This window comes from Myotis brandtii, unplaced genomic scaffold, assembly GCF_000412655.1.
Source record: "Myotis brandtii unplaced genomic scaffold, ASM41265v1 scaffold741, whole genome shotgun sequence".
Taxonomy (NCBI): domain Eukaryota; kingdom Metazoa; phylum Chordata; class Mammalia; order Chiroptera; family Vespertilionidae; genus Myotis; species Myotis brandtii.
In genome coordinates this window covers 448,591-461,866 of record NW_005370950.1, presented here as the reverse complement: position 1 = coordinate 461,866, position 13,276 = coordinate 448,591, and the positions used below count along the sequence as shown (strand labels likewise).

Below are 13,276 nucleotides of genomic sequence, written 5' to 3'. Positions count from 1 at the left end.
AGTGTTAACAGGAGAAGGGGAGGGGGCAAGATTATAAGAGTTTGAGATAGAACCACTGAAGTGTTTAAATAGGAAAGTGATACTATTAGAACTATGTTTGGGGGAAGATTATTCTGAGAATGTAATGGAGGACAGAGATGAAGAAAATAGAGACTAGGAACCGATTCTACTACAGACAATGACTTCAAATGCCTGACATAGTATTGGAGCAACTGAGAATAGAAAGAAGAGACAACAATCAAGAAATACATTAGATCTAGAAAGAGACAAAATTTTATATCTGATTGGATATAGGGTGAAAAAAGACTAAAAGCAACTTCTAAGGTTTTTCCTAAAAGACCAGGAAAAGGCAAGATAACATCAGCCATAATACAGAATGGCCATCATGCCCTAGCTGGTTTGGCTCATTGGATAGACCGTCAGCCGCGGACTGAAGGGTCCTGGGTTCACAGGAGACAACCAATCGATGTGTCTCTCTCACATTGATGCTTCTCTCTGTTTCTCCCTCTCCCTCACCACTCTCTCTAAAAATCAATGGAAAAATATCCTCGGGTGAGGATTAACCAGAATTGCCATCATATCCTCAAAATAAGTTATCTCTTCTCCAGACTAAATATTCCTACTTCGTTAATCAATCTTCATCTAACATGGTTTCCAGATCCTCTACTACCTCATCCTTTTAAAATCTAGTGCCCAGCATTTGTGGTGATGTCATTTCCTTTACAAAACTATTAGCTCCTTGATGTGGTTTTTGTTTCTTTCTCAAAGGTTAGCATGGCACTCCTGTTGAGTCAAACTTTTATTGACTCTGTTAACTTGCTATAAAGATCCTACAGGAAAAACCTGGACACTGCAATTCTCAAGTTCTGCTTCATCATGAACTAATGTAAGAAAAAATAATACAAAACTTTCTCCTTCCACCCACCCCCAAAATGCTAAAAACTGACCAACAAAAAACCACAAACCACTTAATAGCCTAATAACATATCAAAAGGGCCTGAAACTACAATGTCCACTAATAAAAACTGGACACTCACCCAGGCCGGTGTGGCTCAGTGGTTGAGCATCGACCTATGAACCTGGAGGTCGCAGTTCGATTACCGGTCAGCACACATACCTAGGTTGTGGGCTCGAGCCCCAGTATGGGGCATGCAGAAGGCAGGTGGTCAATGATTCTCTCTCATCATTGATGTTTCTATCTCTCTCTCCCTCTCCCTTCCTCTCTCAAATTAATAAAAATAAAAATAAAAAACTGGGCAGTCATCCAAGCCTCCAAATCCATCTCCCCTCTCAGATCTATCTACCTTCCTAATGATAGAAAAAACTGTCTCCTCAGAATTAAAAGACACTTCTCAGTCATTTTTGACAAAGATGAAAGAGACTCAGGTTCTCAACCCAAATAAAGTTTATTTGGTCCTATTTAATTCTGGGTAGGAAAATGTTGTAGAGATAGGAAACAAATGGTAGCAACAAAGGGTATGTATTCTGTATGCTATATAGATTGCCAATGATTTGAATAAAGATTTAAAAAAGGGAAATGCTACAAAATAAAATGAAACCTATGCTTACCAAATTTGGAAATGACAATGAAGCTGAGGAGACAACTGGATCACAAAATTCAGACACAGATTGTGACAGGGAGAAACAATGGGAAAACACAAATAAAAATAAAGTAAAAAAAGAGAGATCTAATTTCTTGACCTTGAGTCCCCACACAAATACTAAGTAGGGAAGACAAGCCTGAATAATAGCACATCTTGGTTGGCTTATAAACTCAAAAGAAGTCAATAGTTGCCCAAAGACTCATTTGTTCTCACAGAAGTGCAGGTGTTCTAATCTGCCAAAACCGGTTTGGCTCAGTGGATAGAGAGTCAGCCTGCGGACTGAAAGGTCCCAGGTTCGATTCCGGTCAGGGGCATGTACCTGGGTTGTGGGCACATCCCCAGTGGGAGATGTGCAGGAGGCAGCTGATCGATGTTTCTCTCTCATCGATGTTTCTAGCTCTCTATCTCTCCCTCTTCCTCTCTGTGGAAAATCAATAAAATATATTTAAAAAAAAAAAAAGAAGTGCAGGTGTTCTAATCTCAAAACCCATACAGCCTTCATTTGCCACTGCTGAGCTGCCCTGAACTCAAAGGAATCAACCACTGTGAAAATGTATATAGAACTCTGGTGGAAATGAAGTGACAATCTCATGAGAGAGTCACAGATTTTGATGAGTATGAATTGTGTTTAAGGTTTCTATAGTTCCTTTTGGAGTGCAAACCCTCAGGATGTGTTTGAATTACAAGCATCTGTCCCAACAGTATAGCTCAGGTTTTCAAAAGAAATGGATGGAGATGAAAGAAAAATGAGTCCATCGAGAAGATACCTGCCAGTGTGGAGATATGTATATGAATCACCAAATAGCACAACATTTCTAAAAATCACAAACTTATCTATATAAAAACAATATGAAGTGTATCACTTGAGTTAGTTTCTAATTATGAGGCCCACAATTTAAAGACTCTGACACATCTAAAACTGGACAATTTCTAAGTTCCATAAGGTATCAAACCTAGGACTACTTTAATTTAAAAAATGTTTTAATCCTCATCGACAATATTTTTTCCATTGATTTTTAGAGAGAGTGGAAGGGAGGAGGAGGAGAAAGAAAGAGAAACATCAATGTGAGAGAGACACATCAATTGGTTGCTTCCTGCACATTCTGGGATCAAACCTGCAACTGAGGTATGTGCCCTTGGATCCTCTAACCACTGAGAAAACTGGCCAGAGCTAACTTAATTTTTTAAAATATGATCTAGAAGAGGGAAATCCTCACATCTGCAAATAATCCTAAGCTCTTTGGGTCAAAAAATACCAAATCAATGAGCATAAATTGCAAAAAAAAAAAAACATTTCTAAAGGCTATGTGAGAGGGCAGAAGCGTGACAAACAGGGCTCAATATGGGCAAATACTGCTTGAAGAAAAATAATGTCAGCTTTACTTTTAGAACAATGGGCTTGGAATTCTGACTAACCCAGAACAGAAACCTCAGTGTCATTGTTCTGGTCCCTGCACTGTCACAATGTGCTTCCTCAGCCATACACACATAGCCTGGGTTCTGGATAGCATCCTGATACTGGGAATGAAACAGAAAACAAGACATGCCAGATTAGCATGCCATAAAAGATTCCAGTTTATTCCTATTGGGGAGATATTTCTGTCCCCCAAAGAGCTCAGTGAGGATGTGGGAAGAACTACTGAGCAAAAGTACTATAGTATATACAGATTTCATTATACTCAGCCACCTGGTCTGAAATAAGTAGAATGAAAAATGCTTTGATCTCATATCAAGCTAAGAAAAAGTTATCCACAGGACTTGCTATTGGTTCTTCTCACCAATTCCAGATCACCAAGCAGATCAGGGTAAAAGCCTCAAATAGGGCCTTTTCTCTATTTCAAAGGAATTTCATATAGCATATTCATATGCAAGATTAACAAAGCATTTAGCATCTTTAACCCCAAGACAAAACAGCTCATTCAGAAAACATTGGAATGAAGACAGAATTATACCTTTCTCTGCTCTCAAGATAGTGGGTACTCTTATTCCTAACAATCATTTTCATTTAACAGAGATGCCGCAATATAGTGACTGAAACATCTTATGACTAAGCTTGCTAACTTGAGTTAACGTAATTTCTATGTTTTATCACATCAATTGAAAGTCTAGATTCAAATGTTCTTCACAGTAGGCACTCCAATAGGATCATATATTCTCTGACAATCTTTATTGGGGTATCAACTGAATCTCTTTTGAGTAAAGTTTCATGGAAGGAACCCAGAAAATGGGTCCTAGAGAAAGAAAAGGCTCTTCTTGTTATTTGTCCAAATATCTGTGGTCATTTTTCAGTAACTGACAATCCCAGAGTAAAATATTACACAACAGAAAAAGAAACACAAAATCCAAATTGTGTGTGTGTGTGTGTGTGTGTGTGTTATAAAGGTGACACTTCAAAACAGTAGGAAAAGGAATTATTTAATAAATGTTACTGAGGTGATTCATTAAACATTTGGAGCAAAAATAAGATAGTCTCCTACCTTATATCATAAATAAACTCCAGGCAAGTAAAGCTTTTAAATGCAAAATAAAAGCATTAAATAACTAGCATAAAACAAAGATAGATATTTATTTGCTCCCACAGTAGCGCAGGCCCTTCCAAACCTATGGGCAGAGGCATAATACACAAAAGAAAACAATGAGAGATTTGACTACATAAAAACATTTTTTAAAGCAAACTACAAACTGGGAAAAATCTTTTCAGCATATTTGACCAAGAGTTAATATTCTAACTGCATTAAAACTTTTACACATCAATTAGAACTGATGAACAGTCCAGCTGGTGTGGCTCAGTGGTTGAGCGTCAACCTATGAACCAGGAGGTTGTGGTTCGATTCCCAGTCAGGGCACAACGCCCAGGTTGCAGGCTCAATCTCCAGTGTGGGGTATGCAGGAGGCAGCCGATCAATGATTCTCTCTCATCATTGAGATCTCTCTCTCTCTCTCTCTCTCTCTCTCCTTCCCTCTATGAAATCAACAAAAATATATTTAAAACAAAATAACTGATGAACACACCATAACAGGGAAACAGGGAAAGGACATAATCAGGCAATTTACAAAAAAATCACCAATGACATATACACACTTACAAACACACACAACTGTTCAATTTTATTATTAACCAAAGAAATACAAATTAAAATACAAATTAAATAACATTTTTACCTATCAAATTTGTAAAGATTTTAAAAAAGAATGCTCCATGTTAGCAAGAATCTCAAAATATACACTGTTGGTGGAAGTGGAGAATCATTTAACAAATATATCAAAAGCCTTAAACACCCTGGCTGGTGTGGCTCAGTTGGCTGGGCATTGCTGCCCTCTTCTCCCCCCCTCCCCCGCCCCCCACTCCTAGTCAGGGCACATGGCCGGGTGGCCGGGTTGCAGGTTCAATCCCCAGTACAGGAGGCAGCCCATCGATGTTTTGCTTTCACCTCAATGTTTCTTTCTCTCCCCTCTCCCTCCCTCTCTCGCCTTCTTTCTCTAAAAATCAATAAAAAAATTTAAGTCTTAAACATGTTTATACCCTTTGACTCAAAAATTCCACTCCAAGGATTCATTCTGAGCAAACAATCAGTCACAAAAAGCCTCATACAAGAACATCCATCAAAGAGTTATTTAAGAGTTTTTAAAAATGGAAATGCCTAAATGTCCACCAATAAGGGAACAGTTATATGAATTATGACACAACAATGCAATATTACATAACTATTAAAAACCATGTTTTAAAAAACATTTTTATTGATTTCAGAAAGGAAGGGAAAGATAGAAACATCAATGATAAGAGAGAATCATTGATCGGCTACCTCCTGCACGCACCCCACTGGTGATCAAGCCCGAAATCAGGGCATGTGCCCTGACCAGGAATCGAACCATGACCTCCTGATTCACAGGTTGACGCTCAACCACTGAGCTGCACTGGCCAGGCTTAAAAAACCATTTTAATTATGGCATATGTTAAGTTAAAAAAAAAAGGAGCCCTAGCTGGTTTGGCTCAGTGGATAGAGCGTCAGCCTGTGGACTGAAGGGTCCCCAGTTTGATTCCGGTCAGCACAGGCCCCCCAGGTTGTGGGCTTGATCCCCATTCCCCATTAGGGGTTGTGCAGGAGGCAGCCGATCAATGATTCTCTCTCATCATTGATGTTTCTCTCTCTCCCTCTCCCTTCCTCTCTGAAATCAATATTTTTTAAAAGGAATATAAAACTGTTTAAATACAATGATCCTAATCTTGATGATATACTATACAAATTTGGCGGAAAATTTAAGTCTTATACACAGTGGTTATTTCTGGAGATTATTACAGGTGATTTGAATTTTTTTTTTACTGTGTATTTTTCTGTATTTTCCAATTTTATACAAATCTAAATGTAATACTTTTCTATCCAGGGATAAATAAATACAACTTGAGGGGAGTAGGGAGGCAAAATGAACAAGATAGGTCCATGGACAAAGCTAGGACACACATGCACTAGAAACTCCCCTCCACACTGTTCCTGGATCATTCAGCATTTTCTTCTAGGATTGAGCATTCAACCAGTTACAGACAAATCCACTTAAATGTATCAACACTATTGTCACCCGGTCATCTGATCCAAGAGTGGATCAAAGAAACCTTGCAGTGCCTTATTGGAATCTAAATATACCACATCTACCATATTTCCCTGATCTACCAGTCCATGAAAGCAATCTGCTCACTCTGACATGATTTGTTTGACCTTGGTGAACCAATACTGGTTCCTGTGCTCACCACTTCTTTTTCTCAGTGTTTACAAACAACTCTTAATAATATAGTCTGGATTTGAAAAATTCTCTTTATCCTTTTTGAAGGACATGTATCCGGATTCCTAATGTACAAATTTATATAAATTATGTTACTCTTCTTCTATGAGTCTATTAAAACTTTTTATTGTTTAATTTTATCAAGTGGAAAAATCCTCAAATCTCTAAGGCCTTTGCTTTTTTAAGATATCTAAATTCAGTGAAAAGTAAACAAAGGTCCATTTCAAGAGGATGAAAGCCTTATCACAGGAAGAAAGAAGACAAGGCCCTATTAAACCAAGACTAGTATTAGTTCAAGATTATGTGATTCAGTAACAGTCTAGGTACAAATAGGAACTTATACACTGAATAAACTGAATTCACAACTCACTTCCACTTATCTAACACAGAATTGTGGAAAAGAGTCCAAAACTTTAAACAAAGCAACAGTGTAAATATAAGGGTAAAGTTTTCAACAAGCAACATATTTGAGTAAAAAGAAATCCCCAAAAGCTCTAAATAAGAAATAACTCATTCTCCCGGTCATATATTATTCTAACCATTCAGGAGAAACAGTGTTTTGCAGACACCAAAGCTCCTATGATTTTGCCTCAAACCATCTAACAAGGATAAGAAAGCACCTGTGGAGCTAGGTTCAGAAATCATTGTCAACTCTAGCTACCATGTCCTTGGGCTACATGGAAGACACAAAAGGCCAGCTCACCCACTTATATGAAGTTTAGTCCCAGGAGGCAAAACTGGACAAAAGGTTAACAATTTTTTTCTCTTCTAAGTTTAAAAAACAGAGTGGGCCTAAAACAGTGCAGCCACTTTGGGAAAAAGTCTGACAGTTTGAAAATGTTGTTACCTCATGACTCAGCAATTCCACTCCTAGGTATATATACCCAAAAGAATTGAAAACATATGACCACACAAAAACTTGCCCATGAATGCTCATAGAAGCAGTATTCACAATATTCAAAAGGTGAAAACAACCCTAAAGTCCATCAACAGATGAATGGATAAACAAAATGTGGTGTATCCATAGCATGGAGTATTATTTAGCCTTAAAAATGAATGAAGTACTGGCACATTCAAAACAGTATGCCAAGTGAAGGAAGCCAGATACAAAAGATCACGTTGTAGGATTCCAATTATATGAACCATCCAGAAAATGTAACTTTAAAGAAACAAAAGATTAGTGGTTGCTTTGGGCTAGGGGAGGGGAGGGATTGGGAGGAGATGGAGGAGTGACTGCTAATGGGACAGGGTTTCTTTTTAGGGTGAGAAAAATGTTCTAAAATTGACTGTGGAGCTAGATGCACCACTCTAAACAATCTAAAAACCATCGAATTGTACACTTTAAATGGGTGAGTTGTAAGGTATGTGAATAAGCTGTTTTTAAAAAACAAAAAAGGTGAGCTTTATCATTTTTATCAGGTAAGCATTTATAGCTAAAGTCATCTATCTACACCCACCAATCTTTAAACCCCTCCAGCACAGTGTTAAGAGTAAAACGTAGTCCCTTATCCTCTTGGTCCCTCTAATCACCTGAATAATAACATAGTTGGCCTGCTCTGGGCTCAAGTCAATTTGGAAACTATGAGAATCAAATTAGGGGACCAAGCAAAACAAAATTGAATGACAAACAATAAGCATATAAAAAGATGCTCAACATCTTAGCCATCAGGGAAATGCAAGTAAAACCCACAATGAGATATCACTTCACACCCACCAGGATGGCTATAATAAAAAAGACTGTCATTGACAAGGAAGGGTTGGTGAGGATGTGGACAAATTGGAAACCTCACACTGCTGGTAGGAATGTGAAATGGTGCAACCTCTGTGGAAAACAGCCTGGCCATTCCTCAATAGGTTAAATATAGAGTTGCCATATGATCCAATATATATATCTCCAGGAGAAATGAAAACAAATGTCCATGCAGAAACTTGCATACAGATGTTCATAAGAAGCATTATTCATGCCGAAACCGGTTTGGCTCAGTGGATAGAGCGTCGGCCTGCGGACTGAAGGGTCCCGGGTTCGATTCCGGTCAAGGGCATGTACCTGGGTTGCGGACACATCCCCAGTGGGAGATGTGCAGGAGGCAGCTGATCAGAAATCAATAAAATATATATATATAAAAAATTAAAAAAAAAAGAAGCATTATTCATAATAGCCCAAAAGTGAGAAAAAGGCAAATGTCCATCAACTGATGGATGATGGATAGACAAATGTGATATATCCATATAACAGAATATTATTCAGCTATAAAAAGAAATGAAGTATTAATCCATGCTACAACATGGATAAACCTTGAAAACACTATGTTAAGTGAAAGAAGTCAGTCACAAAGACCATACACGGTGGGGCAAAAGCAGTTTTACAGTTGTTTGTATGGAAAATAATACAATGATTAATAAATAATAGTACAAGAATAAATTGTTTCCCATACTCACAACTGTAAATCTACTTTTGCCCACCCCTGCATATTATACAAAATGTCCAGAATAGGCAAATCCATAGAGACAGGAAGTAGATTAGTGGTTGCTTAGTGCTGAGGGGGATGGGAGGGTGACACTTAAATGGTGCAGTTTCTTTTTGGGGTGGTGGAAATGTTCTAAAATTGATTGTGGTGACAGTTGCACAATTCTATCAACATTCTAAACACCACCGAATTGCACTCTTAATGAGTGAATTGTAAGGTCAAAACAAATGAGTGACAAATACAATTCCATTTCACTTGAAGAAATTAGAAATGCCTACTTACTGCATTAACATTCTTAAGCCTGCACACTTTGCCATTAAGTCAAGCAAACCAACTCCCAATTTTTGGCTCCTTCTCCGGTTCCCCCCACAATATTATTCTGTGATAGTCTTCCTAATCCCACTTTCCTTTTGAAGGAGAAGGGGGTCTCCCTCAGGCTTCTGGTAGCCCCTCTACCTCCAGGTTACTTCTTCCTTTGGTGCAGGAGTTGGTAGCCATCAAGACTAAAAAGCTGACATTTGGGAGTTGGTTTTACTCCATTTGCTAACAGCTTCTGGCACCTGAAGAGTCTCAGAGCAGTATCTTTTGCTATGTCCAGATGTATTTAGGTAGATAGAGGGGGAGGTTCACAGCTTCTCTGCTATGGTGGGTGGTAGTTGTGACCTAGTAGCAAGGGATCCAAAGTTCTCAGAAAACCTGACTTCAATTTTTGATTCTGCCTCTTACTGACCGTGTGGCCTTGAGCAAGTCTCTCAACCTCTCTAAGCTTCATTTTCCTCATCTGTAAAATGGGGATTATACTGTCTATCCCACAGGGATATCCGAAATGCTTACAAAGCCATCTGGAACATAGAGATACTCAACAAAACACGAGCCATGCTTTGGACTAGGTGCTGGGGATATAGATAAATACAGTACCAGCTGCCTTCAAATTGTTCAGTATAGAAACACTGTTAACAGGCATTCATTTTCTTCCTTCCTCACATTAGCCTTCTTTTAGGACGGCAACAGACAGTTCAAGACTTTATTCTTTGCCTTTATAAACTTTCACCTCTGTGCTCCCAAGAGAGATCTCACTGATAAGGTAGCAGCTATGTTTACATCCTTGACGGTTAATTAGTTATGGGGAAATATCCCTCTTATACTTTCAAGTTATTATGAACACTGATTCTTAACTCTTCCAGGCCTTACCTGAAGATGTTTCCACGGTGAAAGTGTGCTTATTCAGCACTTTAAAATAAGTATAGAAAACTCTCATTCTCTCTTACTCCCTGTTAACCCCAGCCTTTCTGTATTTACATTCCAGTTGAAAAGATTGGTCACAAAGAATCAGTTCCCAGTTTAGCTAACTTAGTGACCAATTTCTGGCTCACCTCCTGATTTAGGGTTCAGGTTCTACTCTATAAACAAAGGGCTTTCCAGAAAAACACTAGTTCAGTTTATAAACAGGGGCTATCACAAAGTAACTAGAGGAGAAAATGCAGGAGATAGTTTCTAAATCAAAATGTATTAACATGAATCCCATCCTTCCCTTGGTGGAGCAATTCCACAAGTCACAGAAAAATATTTTTCATTTTAGAATAGATTGGAAAAGAGCCTTTGCCAAGAGCCAGTTGTTTAAATTTTCAATTTGAATTTAAAGCAGGATTATACATGCCCAAGAACATCATGCTAGTGGTATTTTTAGCTAATAGGTAGGATTGCTGTGTCCACGACAGTTTAGAGCAATCAGGAGTGAAACTATTAAACAGCATCTCTCACTGTGGCACTTTTATCACTTAGTACTTCTATTTTAATATTTTCCAAAGCTCCATCATAAAAATACTTGTAAAGCACCCATGTTAGGCACAGTACAAAGTTCAAATAGATAGCCACAGTTTCTATCTTCATTATGGGTTTACATTAAGCAAACCAGATATATGAAAAAATCTCAAAGTTAAGAGTATTTCCACTGAGCTGCCATCCAGCCTCTAAATGTCCAGGCAATTCCAATAATTGCACCCTCTCTATGTATTAAAAGGAGAGGAGTAATGAAAATGTTCTAAAATTGACTGACCATGGATGCACAATTCTGTGAATGCACTAAAAGCCACTGAGTTGCACACCTAAATGGGTGAATTTTATGGTATGTGAATTATATCTCAGTTAAGCCATTTAAAAAGAAAGAATTGTTCTTATTCTGTTCTAATTAGTCAAAGCTATTTTTTCAAAGCTCTCATACTAAAGGGTATCTAGCTAAAGTCTACACTGATTTGGCAATGCTGCCTCAGTAGCCACAATGGAGATTAATCTTCCCTTGCACATACATCTCTCATTCCCTCATTCTCTTTCCCTCGTCTCTCTTTCCCTAGTTCCTTTCCAGGTGTTCCTCTGCTCTAGCTAGATCTTAGGTCTCTCAGGTATTCCCAAGCACAATCGGTCCTAACTGCTGACCCTCAGCAACTTTCCTTTCATGACCTTAGGCAAGTCAAGTCCCTCTGCTACTGTCGCTGTTTCGGTTTGCACAATGAGAGTTTGGACTATATAATCCTTTCCAGCTTCCATATTCCATGTAAAAAAAATGAACACTTACTTGGCCAATAACATGTGATCTCTGCCATTTTAACCAACAGACATATGTTTGGATTATTCATTTTGTAAATGCCCATGTGATACAATCTTTTAATGAACAGTGTTTAATATATTTATAAAATGATCAACATGGAGTCCATATTTTTAAAAACTGTCACTTTATCAAAGAAAATTCAGAGCCCAACACAGAATGCTTGATAGTCCCTATAGACTTGTCTCCAAGGGTTCATTTTTGAATGAGAAAAAAAAGGAGCTTTTGCATGTTGGGATCCTGTTGGATTTACCAAACCAAAGAAAGAAGATTGGGGTGACAGAGCTTTAACAGCAGTGGCTCAACTGAATCCTAAGAGAAGAAAGGCTTTGTGTAGCAAGGTAGAGAGACCTAACATAAGACAGCACCGCAACATACATTATACACTCTCAGAAATAGTCTGAGAGCAATAAACACTGCAGGAATCCTTTTACCCTGGACAACTTGCAGCTTTGTATGGAAACCAGTTACATTTCCCCAACAAAACTCACAAAAATATGTAGTCACCAGTTTCCAACACCCTACCACCAGACAAATTCACAGTATTGTTTCCATGTGCCAAACATCAGAGAGCAAAACTGAAAGAAACACATCAATTTCTCCTACACACACACACACACACACACACACACACACACACACGACAAAACCATTTTCTTTGCAGAACCTACATTATCAAAGTTGTGGGCATGAAATGGATACATACCGGTTGCTAATAAAAATCAGATGGTTAGCTCTACACTAAGAAGCCAACAGCAAACACAGAAATCATAAAAACAATAACCCTAAGGTGTGTTTCTTATCTTTAAGCTGAACACCAAACATGGAGAGAAATGACTCAGAGTGTCCATCTGCATCTCTCCCATTACCTCAACCCAGCCAGCTCTCCTGTTAGTTACCTCCCTACACTAGTGCAGAAGGTGCAGGCCCCTCTCTTCTTTCCCTTCAGGCTCTTGGCTGGAGGTACTGAACCAGAGTGGGGGGAGGGCGGAAAGGACAAAGGTAGGCGCTTTAGATCCCCGGGCTTGAGGATAGGGCTCCCAGCCTCTCCCTTTCTCATCACGCAACCAACGCACCTGCCCCGGAGAGGTCCCTTCCTCCACCTTAGTAACTGGTCCATGGGGCCTAGATGTCCGAAGAGCCTGAGAGTTGCAGCCCTCAGAGACAAAAGCTGGGCTAACAAAAGAGGAGGGGGAGGCAAAAGAAGTCGGTGCAAACAAAAGCGTGGGTTGGGGGCCCTGAAAAGGCCAAGTCTATCTCTGGTGTTCCCAGAGGTAGCAGGGTTTGGTGGATTCAAGAGCACGGGGGAGGGGCGCTTTAGAAAATTCCTCAGAGGTTAGGGATTAGGGAGCTGCTACAGGAGGGCTGAGGCCCTGAGGCACAAAGCGGGCAGAACTGGCTGGGAGGGGTGATGGCAAAGAGATGCCGCAGAAGGGGCCTGGGAACGGGAGAGGGTCGCTCCCTGGGCCCGGGAGGGACCCCCAATAGGGGACCCAAGCTGTGCCCGCAGGGGCTGAGGGAAGAGTACAAAGGGGGGGGGGGCAGTGTTGGAAAAGAGAGTCAGAGAACAGAATCGTAGAGAGGCTCAGGCGGACAGGGAGGGGACCTGACCCCCGCCCTCGTCCGCCCCACCTCACCTGGCGCCGGTCCGAGTCCAGGTCTAGTGCTGAGAAAGCGCCAGCTCCGGCTGCCCCTACGTCCCGCGCGGGAGACCACGGACACAAAGCGGGGCGCGCTAGAGGAGGGGAGGAGGGGGAGAGGGACGGCAGGGAGGAGGAGGAGACGCCTGAGGCGCGTGAGGGGGTAGGAGGGACGCCCGCCCGCAG

At 40.0% G+C, this 13,276-nt stretch overlaps 1 protein-coding gene across 6 annotated transcripts in view; it reads right to left on the bottom strand.

Annotated features, from left to right (window-relative positions):
• DLG3 (discs, large homolog 3 (Drosophila)) overlaps window positions 1-13,276 on the bottom strand; it is a 58,068-nt gene that overhangs the window by 35,166 nt on the left and 9,626 nt on the right. The window contains exon 1 of one of the 6 annotated variants that reach the window (XM_005882854.2): window positions 13,088-13,259. The exons of the other annotated variants lie outside the window; for them this stretch is intronic. The gene's annotated coding sequence lies outside the window, so the exon portion shown is untranslated. Of the gene's footprint in view, window positions 1-13,087; window positions 13,260-13,276 lie in introns of those variants that run through there. 6 annotated transcript variants of the gene reach the window in all.